This window comes from Orcinus orca, chromosome 3, assembly GCF_937001465.1.
Source record: "Orcinus orca chromosome 3, mOrcOrc1.1, whole genome shotgun sequence".
In the NCBI taxonomy this organism is placed as follows: Eukaryota; Metazoa; Chordata; class Mammalia; order Artiodactyla; family Delphinidae; genus Orcinus; species Orcinus orca.
Window position 1 is genome coordinate 22,184,858 of NC_064561.1, and position 9,209 is coordinate 22,194,066.

At 37.7% G+C, this 9,209-nt stretch overlaps 2 protein-coding genes and 1 long non-coding RNA gene across 3 annotated transcripts in view; 1 reads left to right on the top strand and 2 right to left on the bottom strand.

Annotated features, from left to right (window-relative positions):
* LOC125963839 (UDP-N-acetylglucosamine--peptide N-acetylglucosaminyltransferase 110 kDa subunit-like) overlaps positions 1-9,209 on the bottom strand; it is a 302,450-nt gene that overhangs the window by 256,237 nt on the left and 37,004 nt on the right. The gene's annotated exons all lie outside the window — the stretch shown is intronic.
* The window catches only part of LOC125963841 (UDP-N-acetylglucosamine--peptide N-acetylglucosaminyltransferase 110 kDa subunit-like), a 673,346-nt gene continuing 668,391 nt past the window's right edge, over positions 4,255-9,209 (bottom strand). Inside the window, exon 5 of the mRNA XM_049707405.1 lies at positions 4,255-4,416. The gene's annotated coding sequence lies outside the window, so the exon portion shown is untranslated. The remainder of the gene's footprint in view (positions 4,417-9,209) is intronic.
* LOC125963864 (uncharacterized) lies at positions 6,969-8,972 on the top strand. The gene is made up of 2 exons (XR_007476286.1): positions 6,969-7,812; positions 8,281-8,972. It is a non-coding gene; the product is annotated as an uncharacterized LOC125963864 (long non-coding RNA).

Here is a 9,209-nt window from a genome sequence, read left to right on the forward strand (position 1 = left end):
AGTTTCCTGCCCTTGGTAACACCTTTGTGTTGATGGGAAATATTGTGGATGATCAAGGACCATTTCAAGAGACCATGGATAGAAACCTCCTTCTGGATTTAATTTCATTATGAGGATGTCAAAATGCTACATTACTTAAAATAAAACCCGTACCGTTTTTATGCTAAGTTATATTCTACATGTAGATGGAAAAATGTTAAAAAGATTTTTAAAGAACTGCGCATCTGTTTTTGAAGCTGATTTGCCTCTTCAAGGCTTGCTAGCACTTTATCCATCTCAGTACTATTTCACTTAGTAAACAAATGCAGTTGCCATAATTGCTGCTTAGGTGTCTGTGTTCCCTTCTAGGCTATATGTTTTTGAAATTAGATACAATATTTATATCACAGGCCCTATGTATAGCACAATACCCATTGCTAATTCAGATTGTGTTTTAAGATATGAGACAAAATGTAAGACTTTTATTTTAGTCATAAACATCTAGCAAACCAACCAGAAAATAAAAGCTAGTTTTCAGTTGGTTGGCCGAGAACAAAAAAGTGAAGAATACCTAATGCAAAACCATATCTCTAATAACTACTGTTGGATTTAGAGCACACACATGCTAAAAAATATCTTCTTATCAAAGATTTGAGGTTGGACCTGAAAAAATTATATCAGAAGTGAAAATAATCATGTGGTCTGACCAGCGTGGATCACACAAAGTAAGTGTATACTATGTATAAAGTAGATAAACTATGAGGTCCTGCTGTATAGCACAGGCAACTATATTCAATACCTTGTAATAACCTATAATGGAAAAGGATCTGAAGAAGAAATACATATATCGGAATCACTTGGCTGTACACCTGAAACACAACATTGTCAATCAACTATACTTCAAGTAAAACAAAACAAAACAAAAAACTAAGTGTAAAGGGAAGTATAGTTTTATAAATTCACCTCTGATATCCAATGGACCAACTGAAAGACAACAGAAACTACAACTATCTAGGAGACAGGACATGGCCGGCAAACCAGGCCGTTACCCTCGGTAACGGTCATACCTGCCAAAAAATATACAGACTAGCCTGCATTCATGAATACATAGGAATTCTTCATTTATCTGGCATTGTTAGGCAATGAGGTATTGTATGTTAGGAGAAGTTTTTTTAAAATGACAAATTGAAGAGGAGTTATTTTAACCTTCACTCGGTAATGTTTTTCTAAAATTAAGAAATGTATCTACTGGTGTATCTAATGTTTCCTTGATAACTCGGGGTCATCAGTTCAATCAACGTTTGCATGAATAATGCAAATGGAAACAAGACAGGCATGCTTACTGAAACTGAAAATGACATAGCAATGGCTGGAATAACTGATGAGAGAGCAAGAAAAAAGGAAAACTGAAAACAAACCGTGATCAGGAAACAATCAGTCAAGTTCTGACTTTCCGTACTTAGTTTCAAAAAGAGATACCACAAATCCCAGCGAGAGACTCCAGCATCATTAGCTGTCTTTCTGCTTTGTTTCCACCTTCCTTTCCTTTTCCTTCTACCCTAGATTGTTCCAGGAAGTGTTTATAGCTCCTTGCAAGACAAATTCTAATACTTGCTTTCTCTCACACAAACTTCACAATATGTCCATGTGGTAAATGGTGTGGAGGTAAAAGAGAATTCATCACAGGGACAGCTCCTACGAAAATAAAATTAGAAACTAGCTTCTAAACATGCAGAGAGAAGGGCGTGGTGTCAGGCACTAATTCCCTTGCGAATTCCTCTCCATTTCTAATAGACGTTCTTCTTTACCAAGATCCCTTTTTATTGGTGTCCTGTTCCAGACTGCTCCACTCCGCCCATCCTCATCCTGTAAAATACATTCACACTCTTTTGTGTGTGATCAATCATAGAACTGTCGGAATTAAATGTAGAGTGAAATTAAAATACTGGAGTCACTTGGAGGGTTTAAGCAGCTCCACCAGAAAATACTGGGCATGGATTTAAAAGAGGCTGCGTGGGACTTGCTCTTGTGCAAGTTCTTTCTCAAGAAGTATCTGAAATAAGCCTAAATTCAGAGTTAATCAGACTGGCCTGCTTTCTCAGGTGGACTGGAATTCTGCTCTTTCCTCTCAACTCCCTGATGTCAGTGGTACTTTCCGGAGAGGAGGTGGACTTCTCTGCCTACTGCAGAAGCTCAGTTCCCCCAGGACCCACTCCCCGTCTGAATCCCACACTGGAGGCCAGATGCCAGCCTTCCCAGAACATTCGTGGCCTCCTTTCAGTTTTTGACCTGCTCAGATTGAGTCCCTCTAGACTCTTTCTGGAAACCTGATCTTCAACCCCTTTCCCTGACCTCGATGGTTACCTTCCTACTTTAGGCCTCAGGTGCTTTAGCTATAAAATGATATAGTTGCCCTTAATTCTAAAGTCTTCTTTCTAAAGCGCTACAATGTGGTGGCTCCTTGAAAATGTTTCTCTTTGCTGGTTTTAATTTTGTAGAGAATTAAAACCCCAGCCACTCTAAAAGACAGTAAGTTACATTGGATAAGGAAAGTGTGCTTTTGTAGTTAGATTAACAGGGATGGAAGACGACTTAGTATGTTTTAAGATACTCATGATCCGTTCTCGTGAGAGTCGGGGAAGAAGGGGAAGAGAGTTAATAAAATACCAAACAATTGTGACAAATTAAGTTCACCAAGATGTAGGTGATTAGTTACTACTTGAATAAGCCACACAAATCCAATCCAAGTTTTCCTTTAGTTTTCTAAGAAGGATCCCAGTGAACTGAGTCCCATGTTCAGTGACTCCACGTTCAATGGCTTAGTCTTTAAAAACTGTTATGTTGCTGGAAGCAGAAATATTGCCCAGCAGTCCTAATTGATGTTTAGCTATCACGCACATTTGAAATAAATTTATTACTTTGCCTGATCTCAGTGTAATACATTCTAAAGGGGCAAAGAGCACACGAAAAGTTATGGAGTCTCCATCTTCTACACTGAAGTGTGCAATAAATTACATATTATTTGGCCGTGAAATTCACAAGCCATAGAAACCACACCATTAGCAATGTATACAGTGGTAAACAGCAGGTAATGAGAATGATATAAAACCAAACAGACTGTGTAGGTTGGCACTGCTGCCAATAAAGCAATTATTAAATGCATTCATATGCATCTACGCTAGGTAAGCTCTTTAGGGCAATTGCTATGAGTTCTACATACCTGTCAGGATATTATATATAGCCCACTTTCTATGGCGTTTATTCAAAGACGCTGAGAAAGGGTTACTCTGGGTAAATTCAGACCTTTTCTCAATATAGAATTTGGTCAACATGCATTCTGAACAGCAAAATTTCACAGTATTTTCCTACACTAATTGCCACCTCAGCAAATGCAGGATTAAGTATAATGGATTATAAGAAGTTAGAAAGGAAAGATGGAAGAAAAGAAGGAAGGTAGAAAAAAGGTGGATATGGAGTACTTCAACATTTATGTAGAGTGGAGCTAAAACTAAACTGAGGTTTCCCTGAACTATTAGCATACGCTATAGAAACTTAAATGAAAAAATAAAAAAATCCAGCAAGGGAAACTCAAAGATTCTTTGCTTTTTCACTTTACTGCATATCCACGTCCATCTTAAACAATCTATATGCTTATATCCAACAAGAGAGCATTGTTTTGCAAGACTGTTTGGGTTCTATCAGCATGTAAAGGTCAGACAACTCAACTTTAGCAGAGTCAGCTTTCAGGTGAATAACTGTTTCTTTCAGGTTGCGAGCATTTGAATTCTCCAGAAATGTTTCCCAAATATGAAAATTAAAAGAGTCCTAGGACAGCGTCCTTTAGAAGTTTTATAGTATCAAGGTTTTTGGAGGAGGAGTATCCTTGTCCATTATCAACACAATGATTCCAAGCAGGTCAATTTTTGCTGAGAATATCATATAACAGAACCCACTTCACCTCCATTATACTGACAATGATCTTCCTTACTTCAACCTTGTGCTTCTTATAAAGTTGAAAATACTGAGCCAAGAACAGACAGTGACAATGCCAGAGACTCAGATGTACCTATAGGTGCCTTCAGACAACATCAGCCACCCAGGCTAAAGTCCTGGTTTAAAACATCCCAACATGAATGAATCTCAAAAACCATATGCTGAGCAAGTGAAGCCAGATCAGAAGGGCACCTACTGTATTATTCAACTTACATGAAATTCTAAACTGGGCAAAAGTCATCTCTAAAGATAAAAAACAGATCCGTGGTGGCCTTGGGGTGGGAGATGGGGATACTTTTGCAAAAGCCTAGGAGGAAACTTTCTAGGGTTTTAGAATTGTTATCTATCTTTATGGGGGTGCTAGTTATACAAATGTATACATTAATTAAAAGTCACTGAGCCGTTGACTAAAAATGTCTGCATTTTATTGTATGTAAATGATACCTTAATCAGGTTGATTACAAAATGAACCAAAACCAAAACAAAGCAGAAGAAAAACCTCTCAAGACCTTAAAGAAAATACACTGTTTTCTTCCAGGGTACCAGATTGGAAATGAGGCATTGGTCTGTTCTACCCTCAGATTATCCCTAGGATTATCTAGTCTATTTTAAACCACTAGAGTCCCCTATCAGGAAAACTCACCCCACGTTTAATTACTTTGATTTCTTCTGTGCCTCTTCTCCCAGCACAGTGAAGCCATTCACGGAAGAAAAACCAGCTTTTTCCAACTTTGCATCACCATATATTATTTGCAAAGCTATTATTTATAGAATAAAATTTGGCTACACTTTGTAAAAATCTAGCTTTTTGAGGCTTACAAATCTTAACAGTTAACCTATTGCCTCCACTGGAATTTGGAAAAAAAATTATATTGAAAATGAATAGCTGAGAATTGACATTTTTTGTGTGTGTGATTTTCTCTTCCCCTAAGATAGAAGTGAGTAGGAATGAGAAACACATACATAAAGAAAAAAAAATTGTCTTGCTGCCTTTGCATGGTTATAATTTATAGGAGGCCCTTTTCAACGATAATCTATTATCAGAATCAATAAAATATAATCTCCATGAAGGCCAGGCCAGGATATTTGTCTCTTTTTCAGCAGATTGCAATACAAACCACATTCATGGATATGCTTCTTGATGATCTTTGTAATACTGGAACAGTTGCCCATTTCCTCATGCCTCTTCACCTTAACTTCAACCTGGTTTTTCACTGATGACCTCACATTTCCTTCCCTATCACTTGTTTGTGGGCCTCTTTTCCAACTCCAACTCCAACTCGCATTTCACTCTGGAACCAAAGGAAGACTCACACCTTCCTGCTTTTTAGTGATACCTCAAGGTCATTACCGTATTGTGATCACCCTGAAGAATAGCCAGACAATTGTTATTTCAGAGCCATCTGACAGTTTGTAGCTCTAAAAATTAACTAAGAACCGCATTTGTCAAAAATATCCTAGTTTAAGATTTTGGTAATACAGCAACAGTAATTCCGAAGTCATTTATGACAATCAGTGTGGGAAGGACCCTCCTTCAGGAAGATCCTTTGCCATACAATACTCTTTCCCTGTCGGGTAATAAGGAAGAATGGCCGTGGAAAGTAACCTTTTGTGGAAAGAAATACTTGGCTTCGAGAAGGCTTGCAGTTCATATCTTTTTCTTAAATTAGATTCCCCATTAATTACTTTATCCACAAAGAGGTAATTATCAGAATTATGTAAGCAATTAAGGAGATGCTACTCCACATCCTTTCAGCTTGTTGACCTTTCTCACTTTATTTCATGTGGCTATCTGAAACATCAGTGATTTACATGTCTGTCTTTTTTTTAACAGATTTCTGTGTGTGTGTGTTTCCCCATGATGAAAACATCATTAAAGTAAAATATCATGAATAGACTCTTAAGAAGCAGAGTCTACTGAAAGTCCTGGAAAATATGAAAGCACTAATATTCATGGACAGCTCTACACTCTGAAAGTTACTCCAAATTTTGTTGATCTCTCTTTTGTCTAGGAGTTTTTCAAATTTTCTACCATGATCATTTGTTAGTTTTATAATTACATAATAAAGGCATTACATCATACAATCTTTTGTTATCCATTGCAGTTTTAAAACTATTCCTTTCTTTGTCCTCAGCAGATATGTCATAGATTATTAGTACACAAGCAAAGACTTTCAACGTAACAGTACTTTATAGTGAGAAGAACTGTACTGAGCTATCTCTATCCTAAGACAATGCACTAGGAAAGCACTAGGAATTCTTAAGCACTAGGAATACAGAGACGATCAAGTGGCAAGTTCCTTGCCTTCGAGTATACATGATCATTATAGCAAATGCTTAAATAGCACTTAGTATGTAACTCACCACAGCAGTCTTATTATCCTCCTTTTGAATAGGTGAGCAGAGGAAGCCACAGGGAAGTCATAGGGTAAAGCCAAAATTTGAACCTAGGTAGACTAGTACACTCTCCACGGCTTTAACTACTACATTTATATATATATATATATATATATATAAACTCCAAGTATTCCAAAGTTACAAAACACTTATCTACCAAAACTCAAAAAGGAGCACACAAACTTGCATAGAAAATAAACATGTAAAAGTTCATAAATAAACCACAATATAACCTGCTCCACATAATATACTGACTGCAGTGTCCTGGGCCTCTCCCATCCTTAGGTAGCTGGAAATTACAACAAAATAATACTTTTCACCTTTGGAAGCCACACCATCTCCCATACCAACCAACCAATTACTTCCTTAGAGAGAATAGGAAATTAACCTGAATATCATAAAAAATATATATATATATATAGCATTACTGATATAGAATCTTTGTTTAAAGACAATAACTTCAATAGCAGAGGGAACTTTACCATTGCAGGCTTCTGATAACCTCTGTATTTCTCAGATTTCATGCTAAATCATAAAATGCCATATTGTGTCTGAAGCTATTTTTTCAATACTCCATTTTCTTAAATGGACTAGAATGCCATAAATACTGAGGAACATTTTGGCTCCCAAATCCTAAAGCCATTCTGATTATGCCTGGGTGATCATGGGGACGTCATCGGAACTACCAGAGGACTGGCTGAAATACCAGTGTTCTGGCCAGCTTACAAATTAGAAATTATACAGAATCCAATTTTATTTTTTTGTTAAGTAATTCCTATGAGGCTGTTGGGATGTCAATGTAAAGTCCTTTCATGTGTAATCTTTATCCATTAGATAGGGAACAATGCCAATCCCCGTCATAAATACTTTCACAACCTGACGTTGAAAATCCACTGTAGGGCATAGGACCTGCAAATAGGATATGAATCACACACATCCACTCATTCAGACAATCCACAAATATTCATTTTTAAGTCTACTATATGCCAATAATGTACCGGCCTCTCAGATGCTAGACCATGCTAAATGCTGAAACAGACATACTCAGTTCGGGCCCTCCTGGAACTTATTACCTACAGAAGTGCCTTCATTGTAAATGGTCAGGTCTCAGCCAATGCTATTATCATCAGCAGGTGACCAAATGATACAGCTTGCTTTCTAAACAAGCTCCACACTGTTTGCTTTCAACATATTTGCTTTCCTTCAAGGCACATAATCCAGTGGTCAGTTTCTCCCAGTTAGTGAGGTTTGGGGAAAAGGTACCCAGTGAACAATTCCTCGTGGCCTCACTCTTTCCTCACACTCTCCTCTGTGCTTTTGAGCTAAAGAGACCTGGATTAAAGTCATTTGTTCTAACCTTATTATTTTAAAATACGGCTGCTCCTGCTTTGAGGATTTCCACTGGACCAACAGAGCAGCAAAGCAGCACTGAATCAGAAGCAGGTAAATTTCAAAATGACAGCTCTAAACATATCCACTCTCCTTTTGTTCTCCTCCTATCCCTTTGCTCTGAACACCTCTGCCCTGAGGCTTTGCCTTTACCCTTCTCTGATTACTGCTCCAAAAGGGTTTCCAAGAGCAGGGAGTATTTATGGCTTCATTTGCTCCCAAGTCCTTGGTGGAAAAGGATGCTTGCTTCCTGATTCTTACTAATTCCACACTCACATCATCAACACAAAAATCATCATTAAAAAAAAATTTCCTCAGCTTCATATTTCTTCTGGGCCAACACTGAAAGAATATTTTCAAAGAAACAATATCCTCTCTCCTTTGCTCTTCTGAGTTTCACGTTCTTACCTCCAGTCTCATTTTCAACCCTTATTATGGGATGCATCACAAAAACAGAAGAAAGTTCATTGTGCTTTCCTGTACCAGCTAATTATTCTAATTTGTTCTGTCTCTACCGAACAGAATGCGAAATCAACACAAAGCCTGATTATGCGACCTCTTCCAAGGGAATGGTCTGAGAGTTGTCTATTTACTAATGAAGCTCAGTGTGTATTAAGGGTTGACTGAAGCAATCATCAGGAATTTTCATCCCTTAAATTAGTCTTTTCTACCAGATGCACATCTTTCATTTCGGATAATATAACTTTTAAGTTCAGGATACAACTGGACAAAAGAAAAGAAAAAAAGGTAACCAACACAACATTTGCAGTAATAACACAGTAACAGCTATCATTCTTCCCTGAGGAATTCAGCCTACTTTATGGACACAATTTAGTACAAACTCATAAGAAAGCTAACAAAGCCCCAAACCACTTCACAAGAGCGTAGAGAGGTAAAGGTCAGAAATTATTACCGCCAGACCCAGCAGACAATGGCACCTACCGGAAAGAGCACAGGACAGGAAAACCTGGAAGCCTGTGTTCCAGTTTCGGTTATTCCTTTAAGCACTAGTACGATCTGAGTGAACTCAGCCTGCCCTGCTTTTTCCGTTTATAAAAACCTACATCATCCTCTCAGTAGAATGAAATGCCACATCTGAAAAGTTGCAGATCTCTTTAGGAAAGAAAAAAGCTCATGCTTTCCAACCAAAATGGAATAATTCAGTCAATGGAGACTTGATAAAAATTTGCCATAAAGCAATTGTTTACTTGAAATCTATCTTTTGTGGTATATTTATTGGGGTAAGGAGTGTAAGCAAATCATAATTAGAGTTACCGATTATTCCAGAAATCAAGGTCATTGAGTTCAGATTCCAACTTTGACCCTGACCCAGGCTTACAGAGATGTAAGATGTCCCAATACCTCATACCCACCATACATGGGAGAAACAAGGTATGCAGACGGATCCTCTTATAAATATCCCATATGTAGTGGTTTTAATACAGGGTCTC